Genomic DNA, 20,249 nt, shown 5'->3' with positions numbered 1-20,249 from the left:
CACACCTGCTACTCAATTTTAATCAAGAGGAGTCTAAGTCAGGGGGTCTGCAACGTGTAGCTCAGGAGCTACTAGTATCTCACTAGTACCTTGGGTGCAGTTCCTTGAAGTGCCCAGCAGAGTACTTAATTCAGAGTGTCTACTCTAGCCATATTAAAAAAAGGTCACTTTGCAAGAAAAAGACTATGAATAAGATAATCCAAAATAAAAAGTACATATTTGATAGAAAACCATGTATTTTAAGTAACTGACATGCTGAGGTTTGTAAACAAAAATATTGAAATGGCAAGAAATATTTAACCTGCTGTTTAATGATAGTTCATACCGAGAGGTGTATATGTATAGCTTTTAGTATGTCCTTTGTGCCAGTGTGCCACTCTTCTGTGACTGTTATGTTATTAGTCATGTGAAGGCATCTTATTCTAATACAGCTTTTCCTGACACTGCTGTTAGCAACCTTGTCTTATGCTTCGAGTGAATGGTGCTCAACTACAAAATCAAATTCTGAATATCGTCCACCCAAAATATTCTATATCACATATAGACCAGCTGTCTCCAACCTTTCCTATAACAAGAGCTACTTCTGCACAACGTTGATTTCCAATAAACCAGTCTGAATTTGAATCAAGATGTACTCTAAGCCACTTGAAGATTCCCACTAAAGAAATCCAAGTTGCACAATAGATTTGAGTGGCTAATTGGTTCCACTCTCTGAGGATATATAATGGCCCTTTGAGTAAGGAAAGTATGTGCAGCTTGACCATCTTCAGACGTTTTGCACCCAGATAGAGAAGAATTGCTTGAGGGGCAAGAATAATTGCTACATTTCCGCACTAGCCATGGCCAGACTTGAGGGAATGCAGGGAAAGATCACATTGCTGAAAGAAGGAGGTAGACTCCCCTTCATACCGAGAACCTACCTTGCTCACTCAAAGAAGCAATTGGCAGCAGCTCATGTTGTGCTATTAGGACCACTACTTGAATAGCTGAGTGCTACAGAAACTGGATGCATTTGCTGATGCCCAGCCCTATCCCAAGACAAATGTTGTTGAGAACAAAGTTCTCACAAATAGTTACAAAAGAGCTGAAGTGCCTCCTGCCAGGAGTGTCATGGAAGAGCTGAAGACAATGACGAGAACATCTGTTTTGTAGCACAGTTTCCCTAGGGTGCTCTTCCTCCCTTCTGAGGCCAGCACAGTGTTTGAGTGTTGGCCACCACATGCCAATCGAGTTACAACCTCTGAGTCATTCCCCAGTAGCACACCACCGAGCACGAAAGTCAAGTCTCGCCCCTGAGGCCGTCACAAACCTTATACCATTGTATAGTGGCACAGACCTTTGGGTTTCCCACTTGCTGTGAAGCAGGACGTGTGCAGAAGTGTCAGATTTACCTAAATACTGCCCACCAGACAGCATATTACTGCACACTGTCTTCCCACATGACCGATAGAAAAAAACTGACTGTGTCTAATTGAAGCACTAGTGACTCTCTGGAACATGCAATGTCCAGACTCTGTCTGATCCCCTTCATGGGACTAGGGCCACAAGCAGGGTTATTGGGTCTCCACTGTGGGGGTTATGGCTCTTTACCTCTGGTATCCCGGGGTCCATTCTGCTACGGCTCTGTAAACCGAGGCAACTACTAACCCTTAAGCACTTGGCTCTCAGTGACAGCAATGGTGAGCAGTCACAGGCTTCTCACAGCAATAGCAATGGGTGCTCAAGCTCAGAACTCCACAATCACACAGCAGTGCAATGACTAAATGTCCAACCCGGTAGGTAAATTCAAGAAACAAAAGTGCTTTAATGCTCACTAGTATTATATTCCCAGGTTAGGACCTTGTAGCGAAGCAGCTTATTTCTTACATGGTCCTCACAATAACATTTCAGCCGCGAACTTTTGCGCAAATTTGCATGCATGACAATGTTGGATTAGTTTCCCTGAAATTTAACTTATTTACACATTTAGCTTCGCACAACATTATCACAATGACCTAAACATCATGTACAAGGTCTCTTTACGCACTATGTACAAATGTCATCTATGTCTTCATCCACGAATGACAGGGCTATCTACATATCTGTAACATCACTAATCTATACGCACATCCCACAGCTCCTTTCCATTATACAAGACGAGCATCCCGATAGATTGGTAGAGGAGGCACTTCAGCTGTCACCGAGGGTCCTGCATGCTGAGACTTCACCACACAGTGGTCTAAAATCTCGTGAAGGGTGTCCAGTTTGTGACCAAGACGGGAGTACTGCATTCTCTCCCATGCGGTTGGATCGTCCCTAGGGGGATTCCTGGCTGTAGACCTACACACACTCTAGGTACACTTAGAGTAGAGTTTGCATAGTAGGAGAATGCTAGATTACTGCCTTATTTATATGCCTGCATATATACATTGTTTAGCACCTTGGTAGAACTATATCTACTATTTATGCTTTTGGTGCTCGTAATCACCTTTATCTGCTTCTGTCTATTAATCATTGCGGCACACACATTTTATACAAGAATAACGTTGGTTCAATAAACATATTAAAAAGCATCCCACTGTATGTTCTCTGTATACTTCTCTGAGAATAAGTGAGCACGAGGGACTGAGCGAACGGTTCTGTATTGTTTCCACAATCCCAGAGGGGTCAGGGTTGTCATGTTCAGTGGTTGCCGAAAAACATTTGCTCCCTGATAAGTGTAGGGGGGGCTTATTGTGGCACTGTGAGCTAGTTGGTCTATAGGCCAACAAATCCTGGTGAGGTGCCGGACTCAGTCTAGGCACCAACCCCCTAGTTTATGTTGTCCAACAAATGTGCAGATCCTACTAATTAGTAGGAACTACACAAGACTAGAACAAAAATATAGTCACAACACCATTTAGTGTTCTGGGAGCTGTTAAGCAGGGCTGCATCTCTATCCGCTATCTCCCCCCCATTCCCCTGTCTGATTTGGTGATTGCCCCCTAATCAGGAATGTGTGATCACATGATCATGGCCCAGGTACAGAGATCCTCTCTATCATACTTGTGCTTAGCCTCTCACAGTTCAGTTTTTACAGTTTCTTACCACCTCTGGGGTATCAGTACTTTTGGCAACTACTTGTCTACCTTCTCCTGCTTCTGAGATGTGGCACTACCAACAATTCCATCTGGCATCTCTGCACTGGCTGCCGTGGCACCTGTCTTGTAGGCTTGTATACCGCAGTCCTGCTTTGGCTCGGTCTCCAGTTCTCTTCTGCGCTTGTTGAGCAGAGGGGAGCAATGTTACCGGGTGAAGGTCATGGTGCAGACAGTTGAGTTCCGCATGAGCTGATTGTCCATACTCTATAGGGTCACACCCTTGCTGACTCTCTACGCTCTGTGTAGCCAGGGACGTGCCAATTTTCTTCTTGTGGTGTAGCCTTACACAGGCCAATTCTTTGTTGGTGATAAAGCCACATACATGCCACTCTTCGGATGGCGACACAGCCAAGCACAGGCCAATTTTCTCTTGATGATGGGCCTCATTCGCACACCGTATTTTGAATCAGGATCAGAGTCCCAACTGAGCCTTAGCAATCACAGTTTGAGTCCTAACAGTTTAGGTCTGGAATCCCAGTGGAGAGAGTGCAGGCCCATAGACACCAGGCTCTACAGATTGCTCACCTCAGTCTTCTTCCTTTGGATGTCTCACCGACACTTGGGACACACTGTACCTCACCCCTCCTTGAAAGACACTCCTCTTGCAGGGTTGGTAGGCTCTTTCCCTCTCTCTGCAGACTGGCAGGCGTGTAGGTGCGTCAGAGCAGATATACAGCTCTTCTAGCCTAAGCCAGACTCAGGAGATACCCACTCACCTCTGGAAAGATGGCAGACAGGCAGTCAGCACTTTTTGTTGCACAGCAGTGCTCTGAGTAATTAACATTTGTACTAAGAAACAAGAAAACCAGAGAGTCGTCAGGGAGCTTGGGTAGTCATAGCATATCAGAACAGTGGTCCCTAGACAGACAATATCAGCAGTCTTAAATACCAAATGGTTGTTTATTTGTAACAAGAGGAAAAAATATGAAAAAGGAAAATCAAACTTATTAACTGGTTGAAGGTGACAAAACTTGCTTGGTGCTCTTTCTTAGGTAGTACACATGTGATAGTAGTGGCCAAAGTGTAAATCCAAAACAAGAACAGCATGGTCAATTACAAATTGATAAATAATGCACATAGGGTCTGTCACAACAATTGCTGTTTTGATCCCTTAAGTGGATATTGGGATCTTGATCCCTTAAGTGGATATTGGGATCATCGTCAGGATTCAAAGGTTTTCTAAGAGCAAGAAAGTTAGATGGAAAAAGCATAAAGGGACTTGGGGTAGTAATACTGAAGATACGTATGACAAAAACAGAATAAGTGCTCCAAATGAAGATCTGAAGGTAGTGGGCGCTCAAGGTAAAAGGATGAGAAGCGACTACATATGGTAGAGTTTCCCAGCACCACAGTGTACACCAAATGAAAGGTCCAAACCATCAGAGGCAGCAGGTGCGTGCAAGGCTAGGACAGGGAATGCCTCGCTTAGAAGAGAGCCATGGAGGGAAGCGTAATGGGTAGCAACCCATAGTAGGGTAGAGGATTTGGGACTGTAACAAATCTGGTATTGGGGGTCAAACTTTTATACAGTCAAATCAGACTGCACATCAATATCCACTTCCTGCATCTCTAAAACCGGTTTGAGGTTGATCTCCTTTCAAGTATCCATTCCTGGTTGCTTTCTAGACACAGCCTTTGTGTAGAGTGATGTTTCTCACAGAAGGATAGTCTCCAGTCTGAAGCACTCACAACAGAGTCTCAGAGAGTTGTGAGGCTTCTGGCCCTAACTGTCTTCAGCCAAAGTGTGAGTGTGATTAGGGAAAGACAGAAAGTTGGGCCTCGACTAAAGGCTTTCACTGTGTGCAACCGAATCTGTAGCCCTCCATCCCTACAATCCCCAATTAGCAGTGTTCAGGAAGACTAATCATTTGCTTGGTTGCCAAGCAAAAGAACTAATTGAATTTCTAAAGGAGATTTGCTTTACTTCCCTCACTTCATTGATTTAGTATTCTCTCTCCAGCTTCAGGAATATCAGCAGTTCACTGCCACTGTCTCGGAAAACAATCTCACTTCCATAATTTGCAAACGGCCAGGCCGGGGGTATCCAAAATTGATCCCACAGGCCTTCCTTAATGTGCTCCATTCTCACACTCCAGGCATGAACCAAGCAGGCTATGTACACATCCATGAATAACATACACATGGGATGATAGTGGTAGGAGGAAGATAAGTGCATAGGAGCAGATCTGTACACGAGTTGGACAGCAGGCCTTCATTCTAGTGTCACAGCTAAAAATGTCTGGTGACAGCGACGGTTTCACAAAACATGACAGGCTGCCACCACTGCTCTACGTGCTAACCCATGACAGCAACCGTAGTCGTCTGTCTGTCCATGGGGGCATGTTTGGTGATCCCTCCAGCTCACGGGAAAGATCCAGTACCGTCATCATATGAATGGACAGGCCTAGGCCTCTGCACACACACTACATTAGCGTGATGCCAGGGCCAAAATCGAAGACCAGGTCCTCGCAGTTGGGCTCTCAGTTAAGGGTTCATGACTCTCACCCTCATACCTTGTCACAGTTGAAATGATTAATGCTTGTAGGTTTTCCCATGCATACTTGGCAGAGACATTACTAGTGTTGAAACTTACTCTGTAGGTAAGAAAAGACATTCTTAATACACAATTGGATCTTTATTGTGACTTAAAAAGTTGCACTTTGTATTACAGTAAACACTACCTAGGCATTATATGTATTGCCTGCTGTTCAAGTGTTATTCATTTCTAGACATTCTACTCCCAGAGTAAGCCTTGCTTGATTGCCAGTGCTACCTCGTGAGTTTCAAAGCCTGAAAAGGTGGGTTTTTGAGTATCAAGCGAGCTCTCAGTGTTTTGTGGTTCAGAGGTTTCAATCTTAACATGTAATACTTATTATAAGGATTGCCCATTTGCCCACCGGTTCCCTAAGCCCCTGAGAGCTGGCCTGACAACTTGCAATATTGTTATTTCCGTGTTTCCAACGTCACTAAAAACGTTACTTCATCTTTTATACTTAGAAGCTATGGCAAAGGAAACAGTCCTTCGCTGTGCTATCGGAATAAATAATTGTTTATGCTACACGGTAGTGCAGTACATGGATGCATTAGGAAGCATGATTGCCCTTATCTAGAATTAAGCTTCCAAAATGTTCACAAATGTAGTACATATGTGTTCATAGGCAGTGTGTATTCGACAGTTAGTTGCCTCTTTCAAAGCTAGTATTTTTACTATAGGGAATTGACATAAAAGTGGTTTAGTAATCCCATTAGAGAGGCTAGATACAAGATATTAAAATCTACCAGTTTGTGAAAAAAGAATATCTGAATGTGCCAGTTGGTTTTAGCATTTTGTAATAATATATATGTTTTTACAAAATGTTTGCAATTATTTTTTAAAGATTAGAGTTAACTATTTATTTTATGTTCCTTAGTAACTAGGGCTGTCCGACTTTATTAGTGTGACATGAGTTGATTTTGTTGGCCTATAAGAACATTTTAACTGTTTAACCAGGTTCGACTTTTTGTACAAATACTTATAGTTTAAACAGCTTTAAATCTTTAAAGCTAATATACATCGATCACACAGCAGCAAACAGCAAAGGGCCAAATGTCCTACAATCAAAACTCTCCAAATACTTCCAGCCTAGCTCCATACATTCCAGACTGCCACATGTCTAATAGTTCGGTGTGTCAAAGAAAGAAAACTATTGGTGGCACTACTTCCTCTTTTCAAGACACCCATATATAAAAATTAATTACCTACCTGCAAAACTTAGAGGAACTGAAATTCTCGGAGTTCAGAAGAATGGTAAAGAGTTGGTAATTCTGAATGTGATCCATCAGAGAATCTGTATGATCTTGTTCATAAAGACGAATAGCAACACACATTCTCGCCTCACTGCCTACAAACAGATGAACCTGCAGTACCCTCTAATGAGAACCAGATCAGCCCAACCCCCTTCCAAACATCACCATACTATATTCAAGATCAATAAGTGCTTTGTGTACGTTTCTATTTAGGTTTTTGCTGTGGTGTAGGACTTTGTCTAAAGAAATGCACATATCTAAGTGTAGAGTGCTATCTGTGTGGCTTGGCACTTGACAACTCCAGATGGGTGTAGTAAGTGCTATACAATGATAATGTAATGTGCTATCTCACATGCAAATAATGCCATTTATTACTACAGTTTTACATTTTAAGATTGCATGCTATCTCAGAAAGTACACTCTATATTCCTAGGACCAGGCATGAAAAAATTAAGCTTGACTTAAAACTAGTGACTGATGTATTTTCTTTCTTTGATAAAAAATCAAAGCACCTCTCCTAACCCGCCATCCTCTTCATGCTTTACTCTCTATGAGGGTAGCCTACTCTAAGAGGCATTCCTGTCTGCTTACCCTCTATTATTGCCTTTCGCAAACTACCCACACATTATTTCTTAGCCAACAACCTCTCCTTCTTTTAAACCGCATCTCTGCAACCTAGCAATACCTAATCTTGTCTCGCCTATCCATTCATCCCATCAACCAATGTGTAAACTCATATGTCCCCACTAATGATCACATCTAATTCCTAATAATTTAATCTACCACAAAGAAACTGGAGCAAATGTATTGAATGGTTTTCCTGAGAGCTCAATGATATTCCCAATCACAAACAATTACGAATAAATAGCCAACAATCACCAATAACCAGTATTTCAACCAATAACCTTGGGCTCCAGAGCAGCGTGTTTACCTACCAAAAGTATTTAACCACCTCATCAAGTCAGAGGTAATAAGAGCTACGTAAACGCAATCACAATGCAATATAAATTATTCTTGTATGATATGGATTCTTTATATACCAAACCCAGTGAGAAAATTAAATACATATATATATATATGTGTGTGTGTGTGTGTGTGTGTGTGTATAGATATATATCTATCTATCTACTATATAGATAGACAGATAGATAGATAGATAGATAGATAGATAGATAGATAGATAGATAGATAGATAGATAGATAGATAGATAGATAGATAGATAGATAGATAGATAGATAGATAGATAGATAGATTCACTGAAAAAAACAAAGGTTTCAAAGAGGTTTTAGTAATGCTCAGACTTTCCACACACAAAACCATAGAAGATCAACAGGTATAATTATCTGAGCTAACTATAACTTACGCCACACAATGCACTGCTTATGACCTCACATATTACATCACTCAAGACATGGTCAGTGACATTACTGATGACATCACTGATGACATCGCTATCTGGACCCCGGTGTGTGTCTATCCTTCGCTGATTGGCAGAGGAGATGCTTTGTGTTAGTGTGACTACAAGCTCAATTTTACCACCGGCGGATCAATGAAGCAAAATAATTGCCTATATAGTGTTACCAAGCAGTGAATACCAAGTAGGCACAATCACTTTCCTATATGTGGCATGCAGAGTACTTGAGGGTAATTTGCACCAACAAAATTGAATGGGTGGTATCTATGAGGTAGATACTTTGTCCTGAAGAACATGTCGGCCAAAAGAAGGGCAGGTACATTATAACTAGGGCTCCCGGTTTTATGGTATTTTTTTTTTACAATTCAGTCTGTATTTATCCATATTTATTTTTTGTCAACTTTATCTGTATTAATCCATATTTATTATGGATTTTGTGAAAAAACATAAAGTTGAAACTGGTATATTTCCACATTTATTTAACCAATAAATATGCACTCATGCTTGAATGTTTGGCAGGTTTCAGTGATATAAACATCTGCAGATGATAAATCAATGCACTTATATGAAAAAATGCACATTTCAGTATCAGCCTTGTGCATATCTACTCCTCTTTAAGCCTCTTTACTAAAATGTCTTTCTTTTTTAACCCCTTACCTATCAATCCACACTGGCAGTCATGGAAAAGTGTATTTAGAATCACTCAAAAAGCACCCAATTTTCGTTTTTATACATATTTAAAAATAAATACAGACAAGAAAATAAATATTTTTCTGTCTGTATTTATCTATAAAAATAGAAAATAGGGAGCCTTAATTATAACATATACTTTTTAGCTCCCCGTTTTAAATCATACCGCCCTGAAGATATATTAAATAGTATCTTTTACCTGCCAGGCAGGTATTTTTAACCTCCACCCAGAACCCCTCCCACTCCTATTCCTTTCATTATCTAGAGTACACCACTTAGTGCTCCCACATAATCCATAGGTGACAGCAAGCCCCGTTCTGTAGTGGAATGGGATGAACCCAATGATGAAGCATGCCACCAAGGGGCAACGCTGGTGGGTGAAGATTATATCAAAAAAGCAAGAGTTTTCTCCCCATCCCTTGGAGGGATAGCATAAATAGCATGGACAGGCTCTTTTTTTTTCTGAAGACATCACTGATGACATTATCCAGTGAGTGGGTTTTTAAAAAGTTTCTGAGACTTAAAGATATATACTAAGCTACTGCATAACTTAAATTACTACTCTTTCTCTACTACTAATGAGTGATACTATTTCTAAGATAGGTCATTTCATCTAAACACCCAGTTTTATAATGGGTGTACTATTAATTAGTAAACTACCCCCTACACTGCCACATGTTCTTTGCTGATCCTCTGCAAAATTGTGGCAACATTGAAAAAAATACACATTTTGGCCCCCGGTGGGGACCCCTTGGGATACCAACACCAGTCCTAGGGTGTCAGGGCATTCCCACCCAGGCCCCTTTTTATCACCTTATTTTTTAATACTCGGGCAAGTCCGAGTTCCAAGATAACTGCCAGCTCTTCCTGGTTGAAGTGTTGGCAGTCAATCAGATCTCAGCATGAGATCTGTTGGATCTGTGGAGGATTCACGTCCCTAGATATCTGTGTTTCTTTTCACTGCCAGTAGGTAAATATATATGAGCAAGGAGTGAGGTAAACTCCGAAACACATTTTTTTTTCTTTGTTGTTCATGTGTGAAATAAAATATACTCTCTGCTGGAAAATCGAGTGGCAGCTCTGATTAATTTTCCTGGGTGACTCATACTAGGATATGTTGCCGTTTGTGATGGATTTATGAGCTCGCTACTTCGCTGACCACTCCTCACTAGAAGAGGCTAGAGCATTTGCAAAATACTGGTTGGATATATATATATATATATATATATATATATATATATATATATATATATATATATATATATATATATATATATATATATATATATATATATAGATAGATAGATAGATAGATAGATAGATAGATAGATAGATAGATAGATAGATAGATAGATAGATAGATAACCCAAAATGGCCGCCTAGCGTAGGAGCTCCACATTGCGCCGGACTCGTAAAGCTTTTTATAGCGTTTTTTCTGCCTTCCCCACCGTCATGCTGCCATCACAATAAATCGGACACAAAGAGCTTCCAGATGATGCGTTTTGCTGTTTGCGCTGACATGAGGAAATAATGAAATCGTTCAGGTGAATTTTTTATGCTGTTTTACTGCTCCATTTTGTCTCTTTCCTGCCGGTTTTCTCCTCTGGGCATCCCCGCGCAGCGGATATTATCCCTGCCGCGGGCTACATTCTTGCCGCCATTCCCCTGAGCCCACAGGCCACGCCCACTGCCGTCAGGCCACGCCCCCGCCTCTCTTTCCGATATATAATGTGCATTTCCCGGCTGCGCAACGGGCGCGCCTAAGGCTAGCACCGCCTGCGCCCGTCCGCGACCGGCCGGGACCAGGGGCCACGCACCCTGCTCCTGCTCCTGTCTACACCTCAGCTCAACTGCTTTCCTTTAATTCGATCCAGTCTATCGCCCCTCCCCTGCTTCAGCATATAGCCGCTCTGGGCATCTCTGCCCCTTCGCCCCCTTCGTCTAGTTCTACTTCTCTCGCCCCCTTGTTATACGTTCCTTCTCCCCCTGCCCCACCTCCCCCTTCTCCACTCACCGTGGCTACTGCCTACCTTCTAAACACTCGATCAGCAGGCAGGCATCAGCTTGAGCTCTTTAATTTACTGGACACTGAAGCCCCTGATTTTCTGTTCCTTACAGAGACTTGGTTCTCGGCCAACTCCCTCCCTGATCTTTTATCCGCCCTCCCCGACTCTTACTACGCCCTTCGGGCGGACCACCCTGATGGTAAAACCGGTGGGGGTGTGGCGATGATCACCCGCTCCAGTTTTCAGTCTCAGCCTCTTCCCCATCCTCCCATGCTTGGCGTTGATTTCTTAGTTGCCCGTTCAGTTAATCTTTTGGTTCCCCTTACAATAGTTCTTGTGTATCGCCCCCCTCAGAATATGCCCTCCTTTGTCCCTGCTTTGCAGGAACTCCTGGCTACGCTTGTGGTCAATAATTCGTCTGTGCTCCTCTTGGGCGACTTTAATTATTGGCCGGGCGACCCCAGGGAAGACCAGTTCTCTAAGGATTCCTCGGCCACTCTTCAGTGCCTTAACTTCCTTCCTCATGTTCCCTCCCCTACCCACGTTCATGGTCATATTTTAGATCAAATATGGTCAGCCAGCCGCACTATTCTTTCCCCTACCATTCTCCCATGCACATGGTCCGATCATTCTCTGATCTCCTTTTCCATTGAGCTTGGCGCACCAGAGAAACTCCTCTTACCCAAGAATATTTCTGCTCGTAACTGGAACCAGGTGGATTTTAATTCTTTCTGTGCTTCCCTCACCTCCTCTCCTCCTGATCTCTCTAACCTCCCCCTTGATCTTCAAGTTGACGCCGTGAATCATTGGCTGTCCTCTTCTTGTGACCTGGTTGCCCCTCTCAGGAAAGTCAAGGCCTGCCGCCCCCATGATGCCCAAAAGTGGTTTACGGACGAGCTGAAAACTCTTAAATTGGACCTTAGGCGTTCCGAACGCCACTGGAGGCGCAACTACTGTCCTCTCTTGCGAGCTAAATACAAGTCTCTCCTAGCTAATTACAAGAGGGCTATCCTCTCAGCCAAAACCATCTACTTTTCGGATAAAATCACATCATCCGCCAATAAGCCCAAAGAGATTTTCTCTATAGTTCACAATTTAGTTGCTTCTGACAGGGCCAACCCTAATCTCATCCCGTCCCAAGCTCTCTGTTCGTCCCTGAATGACTTCTTTACAGAGAAGATTGCAAAGATCAAATCTAACATCCCTTCAGCTTCTTCGCAATCTCTTTCCCCTGTCTTTCCTCCGCCCTCTTCCTTTCTTGACCAGTTCCCCCCTATCTCGTTGGATTCCTTTCTCGCTCTACTCCAGAAAGTGAAGTCAGGCTCTCCAGCTGACTGCGTTCCATCTCGCATTCTGAGAGAGCTCTTCATTCATTGCCCTGACCCTCCCCTTTCCCTCCTCAATGCCTCTATTTCCTCAGGCCTAGTCTCGAAATTTTTCAAATCGGCCATAGTTTTCCTCATTTTAAAAAAACCCGGGTTAGACCCCTCCCTTCCGTCTAACTTTCGACCCATTTCCCTTCTTCCATACCTAGGGAAGATCTTGGAGAGTCACACAACTTCTTGTCTCTCTACTTTCATTGAGGACAACGATTGCTTGGCCTCCCACCAAGCGGGATTCCGCCCGGCCCACTCTACTGAGTCAGTGGTCCTGTCCTTCCTAGACGAGCTAAAGAGCAAAGCCGATTCCAACCTTCCCCAAGCCTTGGTGCTCCTTGACTTGTCCGCTGCATTTGACACGGTCGATCACTCCATCCTTCTCGGCCGTGTCAGCGCAACGGGCGTTCGGGCACTGCCCTCTCTTGGCTCGCCTCTTTTCTTTCTTTTCTTTTCTTTTCTTTCTTTTCTTAACCGCTTGGTTTCATGCGGGGTCCCCCAAGGTTCCTCCCTATCCCATCTTCTTTTTAATCTTTACATTTATCCCCTTATTCTTTCTCTTCTTGACATGGGGGTCTCAGTGTATAATTATGCGGATGACCTCCAGTTGGTATTTGATCTTTCCTCTCCCTTGGACTCCCTGCCTAAATTCCACTCTACCCTAGTTTTCATCTCCGAGTGGATGAACACCAACCAACTTAAACTTAATCTGGACAAGACAGAGTTAGTCCTGACTGGCCCTACCATCTCCCCTTGGTCTGCCGCCTTTTGGCCTCCCACCTTCGGCCCCTCGCCAGTACCGGCAGCCTCTGCAAAGACCCTGGGCATTAAAGTCAGTCGGGACCTCTCCATGCATGCCCAGATTAGTTCAGTTGTTTCCTCTTGTTTTCTTTCCCTCCGGATTATTCGGAAAGTGTCCCGTTTCTTTTCCCCCGATGCTCTCAAACTTATTATTTTGGCAATGATTCTCTCCTGTCTCGATTACGGGAATAGCCTCTACGCAGGCATTCCGTCCTACGAACTACGCCGTCTTCAGTCTATTCAGAATCAGTCCACCCGACTTATCTATCACCTTCCCAAGTCCCACCACATCACCCCTGTTCTGAAGTCCCTTCACTGGCTCCCCATTTGCCAGAGATCCCTTTTCAAGCTGGGATGTCTGGCTTTCATGGCCCGTGCCCGCACTGCCCCGGCTTTCATTAATTCCCTCATTAACCCCTACACTCCCAGTCGTGCCCTCCGCTCCTCCAATCAGGCTCTTCTCAATGTCCCTCGCTTCCGCAGATCCAAGACCGGAGGGACTAGATTCTCTGTATTAGCCCCTCGCTTTTGGAACAGTCTTCCACTGTCCATTAGATCTATTCCAGATTACTTACACTTCCGCAAGGCCCTTAAGACCTTCCTGTTTTCCCAAGCGTACTCCTGCTGATTTTCTTCTTGGCAGACTTCCATGCTCCTCAGTCCTCTACTCTAGCGCCAGGAAGCCGCTTGGTCACAGTGCGCTCTACCAAGTACTTTTTAACTAACTAACTAACTAACTAACTCATAATTCACTTCAGGATGCCTCTAACTGCAGTTTTTTTAATACTTCTTTCATGTTTAAGTACTTTTTCTCTGTGACTCTTGTTCTGCTGTGGGAGGTCTTCAATTCTGTCGGAATTTTGAAGTATTTTGACCTTTAATTCGAGTAGTACTTTTTGCGCTCTTTTTTACCTCAACCCATGGGTAGGAGTAGACGCCTTTTACAGAACTCCAAGTTTGGCGCAAATACTCCTGCCACTTCTGAAACCAGTGTCTCTACTTTCAATACATTTTCATGTTTATCTCAATTATCACCACACGGAGACTGTCTTAATTTCACAGAAAGTCACATTGCTAAGGCGTCTAAAGGGCTGTTACCGCCGACTACAGGCAAGAGGCTTAAACAGGATCCTCCTTCTCCTCCTAAGCCTTCTTCTCCAGGTTCCTTGAACATAGTTTGGGAGGAATTACTCGCCCTCCGACCATTTATTGAGGAAACCAATTCTCGCCTGCAAACGTTGGACGATAAATGGTCTTCCATGAAGTCCCGTATCACTGTGGTGGAACATCATCTGAATGACGTACAAGTCTAATCTACCAAATTGTCCTCGTTGAAGAAAGAAATATTACAATTGAAAAGAGCAACTGGGGATTTGTAAAACAGGAACCGTTGCAATAATCTTCGCATTTATGGCCTTCCTGAGGGACTTCAAGGTGACGATCCCGTCACATACTTTACATCTATTTTGCATCGGTTTTTGGATCTCCCTTCTACCACCAAATTGAACATACAATGAGCTTATTGACTGGGACCCCGTCTTTCCTCATCATCTGCCCCTTCCAATCCTCGTGGAATAGTTATTTTATTTCTGCAATTCACTGACCACTTGCTGGTACTAAATGCTGTGAAAACCAAAACGAATCTCTCCTGGCATGGCACCAAAGTATTTATTTCTCAGGATGTCACTGCACTGACTGCAAAATGTCATAAGGAGTTTCTGGATCTTCGCCCCACTCTTCGCTCCTTAGGTGCGAGATATGGCTTATTCCATCCATGTCTATTCAAAGTGACAGGTCTCTACAAGACTTCTACCTTTGAAGATCCAGCTGACTTCTGCATATTTATCCAATCTCACTCTACTATGTCTGGAACTTGGCTGTCGTATTTCTTTTATTGTATTATCCCATTGAAGTTGTTGTCTTACTCCCTATTTTTCAGACTCCCTTGCTTTTTCTAGATTTAATCTACATAACTCCTTGTTTTCTTTACAGGTATATTGTTTTTACTTTAGTCTTCTTCATGTACTCACCTCATCCTCTTGTTTTTCATTAGACGTCCTGTTGTCATATTTGATCCCCTCGTCTGATTCATTTTGTGTTATTGGATTCCATTGTGCCGTTTTGTTCTCTTCACATATTTCTTTGTTTCCTTTTACAGGTTCAATGTATTTTATCATCCACTATCCGAGTTCCTTGTTTCCGCTACTGCTTATACTTATTTTAGTGATGTCCTGGTGTGATGTGTTGCCCCCTTGTTGGTGTGCTGTTTTCATTGTCCCTTGCCCCCTCTCATCCCTTCCTTTGTCCCCTAAGGTACGCATTACAGTCGTCGTTTGACATGTACTGTCTTCTTTTGCTCTTACTCGTTCTTCCCTACCTTTCTTCCCTCTTTATTATTTCTAATACCCTTTCTTCCTCGTTAATCTTAGATTTGTCTGCTTCCGACTGTTTTTTCTATTTCCTTCCCCCTTTACACATTTATTGTTTGCTTTACTTCTTCACTATTGCATCCTTTGTTCCTTATGTGTTTTTGATGACTTTACATTCAGAGTTATTTCGTGGAATGTGAACGGTTTTATCAGCCCTATTAAGAGACAGAGAATATTATCTCATCTTGCCTCTTACTACCCAGATCTGGTCCTTTTACAAGAGACTCACCTTTAATAAGCTGAGGCATTGAAATTAAAGCGTAGCTAGGTGGGTTCAGTTTTATTCTCTCCTACTTCAAATTAGAAAAATGGTGTCATAATTTTGTGTCATAAAAAACTGAAATGTAAAATGATATTGCAAGAAATTGATACTGAAGGGAGATGGTTGCTAGCTGTTATTAATTAATAATATTTCTTTAACGGTTTTTAATGTTTATGGGCCTACTCATCCTGATTCTTCTTTCTGGCCTCTAATTACACAGAAATATAATCACTTTAGAGATGACTATTTTTTACTAGGAGGTGACTGCAATGAAGTTGTTGACCCCTTCATTGATCGCCAATCTCAGGTTTGCTTCATTCCCCACAAATCACACAAACAATTTCTTGACACTATATCCCAATCTCATCTTGTTGATTCTTTGAGACTCTCTCATCCCGATTCTCTTGATTTCTCTTTCTTTTCTCCCCCTCATAACTCCCTTTCCTGTTTAGATTATATTTTTATTTCTCAATCTTTGTCTTAAAATCGGTTATCCTCCTCTATTGAACCTATTGTTATCTCTGATCATGCTCCAATTATAACTGATCTTGATTTACTCCCACCACATCCCAGGTCCTCCCGTTGGTGTTTTAATAATTCTCTCCTTCTCGACCCTCTTTTCTCTTCCTCTTTTGTCACTTTTGCTAACGAATTCTTTGATCTAAACAGTGTCGCTTCTAATTCCCCCATGGTCTATGGGACTCTTTTAAAGCCACTGCAAGAGGCTTCATTATAGATTGTGTTAAAAAAACAACAACTCTTTCTTCAACATCATAAAGCTACCCTAGCGCACATTAAATCCTCAGAACATAAATTTTATACGTCATCAGCGGATTCTGTACTTCCAGCTTTGATACGTGCCAAATTAAAATTTAACAAAACTTCTACTGATAATGCATCTTCTTTTCTTCTTGGTAGCAGCGCTCGCTACTATGGAGGTCAAAATAAGGTTGGAGAACTTTTAGCGAACTATATTAAATCCCGTAAAGATCGTACTCTGATTGATTCTATCTATTCTCCAGATGGTTCCCTTCTACACAAGGATCAGCATATTCTTAATGCAATCAAAATGTTTTATATGGACCGTTATACCCCAGAATCCCCTCCCTTTAGCTCCCTTGTCCAATCCTATCCAACATTTCAACCCCATCTACTTCCCACCTCAATCTATCAGATCTTGAAACAGAGTTATCGCTTAATGAATTATCCTCTGCGCTAAAGGCTTTAAAAAAAGGGAAAACTCCTGGCCCGGATGGCTTTTCAGTTGAATTTTACTTGCATTTTTCTAACCTGTTGCTTCCTAAACTTTTAAATCTTTTTCACTCATTTTTCTGCTCCAGGAAAACAGAAAGAGGCTACAATCTGCCTCATTCACAAGGAGGGTCGAGATCCCATGTTTTGTAAAAACTAGCGACCGATTTCTTTGGTCAATGTAAACTTTAAGCTATATGCCAGATCACTCGCATTGCGTTTAGATCCCCTTATGCCTCACTTGGTCGGCAAAAAGCAATGTGATTTTGTCAAAGCTGACTTCGGATAACTCTCGCCTCTTTTTTATTGTTCTAAACAAGATTTCTTCTCTTTCCACCTCTTTAGCGGCCATTTCGGTCGACGGTGAAAAAGCATTTGATAGAGTAGACTGGTCCTTTCTATTTGCTGCTTTGAAATGGCATGGTTTTGGTCCCAAATTGATTTCACTTATTTCTTTATTACACTCTGCCCTTAGAGCTTCGATATTAATTAATGGTTGCGTCTCATCCTATTTTTTTCCTTAAACGCAGATCGTCAAGGCTGTCCCCTTTTCCCCCTTCTTTTTATTCTTGCCTTTGAACCCTTTTTATCTTCAATCCATAATAATGATTCTATTTCTGGATTTTCTTATGATGATCAACATTTAAAACTTTCCGCTTATGCGGATTATATTCTACTTTTTATTTCTGTTCCTCAAACCTCTGTGCCTCCTCTATTACAAGAATTCACTTCTTTTTCCCTTATTTCTGGATATGAAATCAATTTAGACAAAACAGAAATCCTCCCTCTCACCAAATTTTGTCTCCCACATTCTTTTTCTCCACTGGTTTTGCTTGGAGTGGTTCCAAAATCAAATTCTTATGTATGTGGTTCTCTAACTCCATCGCCTCTATTATTAAATTAAATATGTCTGTGGTCCTCTCTCGGATTGACAAACTACTTTCCTCTTGGAATCCTCTTTTTCTTTTGTGGTGGGGTCAATTAGACTCAATCAAGATGATGATTACCCCTATTTTTATTTATGCTCTTTCCATGCTCCCTGTACATATTCCCGCTTGTTATTTTAAACAAATTGACTCCTGTCTCTCTAAATTTCTCTAGAAAAATAAAAGGACTATAATTTCTTTATCTTCTCTTCGTAAGACAAAATCTACTGGAGATGTTAATTTTCCTGACTTCTGCCTTTATCACAAATCATATTGTCTTCGCCAGGTCTCAAAGTGGCTCCTTTCTAAACCCTCGCCTTTCACTTCCCATTGACTTTCCATTGAACGCGCCTTATTATTGCCTTTCTCTTTCAAAGAAGTCCTCACTTTTTCTGCCAAAACCTCTCACACTTCTCTTCCCTTGTTTAAACACACTTGTTCTTTATTAAGTTCTCTCACCGCTCCAAAGTCTATGTACAGAGAATCCTTTTTAGAATCACCTATTTGGCATGATTCCCTTCTTGTTCTCAATAATAGAACCATATTCTGGAAAGCTTGGAGACTGAAGGGTATAATTTGGGTTAAACACCTATATGATTTCATATCTCCTTGTTCCTTTCCCCAATTTCAAGCCACATTTCGCTGTCCCCGTTTTTTCCTATAGAAATTTTCCATTCTAATGATGGTTATCCTTGATATTTTTTACTCCCTTCCATTTTCCTCCTCCTCTGTTCCAAATTCTCTTCTTAATGTCCTTCTTTTGTTACCCAGAGCTTCTCTAAATTGTAATATTTCTCAGCTCCCAATCCAGAACGTGCTAAGACTAAATTGGAACTCTCATGGGAATCTGACCTGGGATGTGAGTGGAACATTCCCTTTTGGGATAAACTTTGGTCCCGTTCTCTCAAAATTCCTCACTCTGCCTCATTCACTCAATCTATGTTCTTCCTATATCACAGACTTTATCTTACTCCTACTTCCTTGGCTCGGTTTCTCTTTCTACTGATACCAACTACTGGACTTGTGGCTCCTCAAATGCTGATATTATGTATCTTCTCTTCCTTTGCTCTTCTGTTTCTACTTTTTGGAAGAAAGTTTGGTCCTATATTTCTCGTCTATTTAATATTTCCATTCCCTACTCCATTTCTCTTCTTTTCTCTGGAAGTCTATCAGATTCATTAGATCTTTGCCCCCATGAACATGGTCTCTTTGACCTCATGCTTGCTTTAGCCTTCCAACACATCACTCTTAACTGGAAAACGCTCACAAAAATCTCCATCCAACACTGGTGGAATAGTCTCTGTCACTTTCATCAACTTGATATTGCATTTGCCTCCTCCTGCAAACCAATGGTTATTAGAGATCGCTTTTGATTACCTCTCACTACTCATTTAGATAATCTAGCATTAACACATAATTCTCGTTTAAATGCTCAAAATTTTAAACCTCCCTGAATGCTTATCGTCTCTGCTCTTTGATTTCTATTTTTTATTGGTTTAGTATATATATTGTTTTGTTAAAATGATCCCTCACATTCCTTTATAATATGCAGTTATCTTTTTTGCCTCAAATTTGATTCTTTATCCATTGACAAGATCTCCCTTTCTCCCTTCCTTCCTTCTTCGCTCCCCTCCCTTCCTCTTCCCCCTCATTCCTTCAAAATTTAATAGCTTTCTCTTCTGTTTTTTAATACCTGCCATTTTATTGATATATTTCCTTTTTAAGATGACTTATTTTGTATTGTTGGGCTTCTGTGATTTTATTATTTCTTCATATAAAGCATTAAACTTAAAAAAAAAAACTCCACAGTAGTTTTATGATTAGGTATATATTTAGTGTTGTATTGTCAGGCACATATGTACTGCAGTTTTTGTTTATTGCGATGCTTGAGTATACATTTTCTGGCACTTGGCAATTTTTTTACGTGTATTTGATTTAGCATGAAGATGCATGTGCACGTCATTCATGTTGTCTGTTTTAATAGCTTTCAATACAGGAGTTTCATCTGAAGTTTATAAGCCACTTGGCAGGAGCATATGTGTTTAACCTGTTTATGTAAATACAGGTATTTTGTCTGATGTTCATAAGCCACTTGGTAGTGTAGTTTTGTTTAACCCGTTTATGTTGTTGTATGTAATGGTCTAAAGGCGTAGGGCCATTTTCTGACACAATTGCTTACTGTGATTTT

This window comes from Lissotriton vulgaris, chromosome 11 (assembly GCF_964263255.1).
Source record: "Lissotriton vulgaris chromosome 11, aLisVul1.2, whole genome shotgun sequence".
In the NCBI taxonomy this organism is placed as follows: Eukaryota; Metazoa; Chordata; class Amphibia; order Caudata; family Salamandridae; genus Lissotriton; species Lissotriton vulgaris.
Note: the sequence above shows the minus strand (reverse complement) of the source record.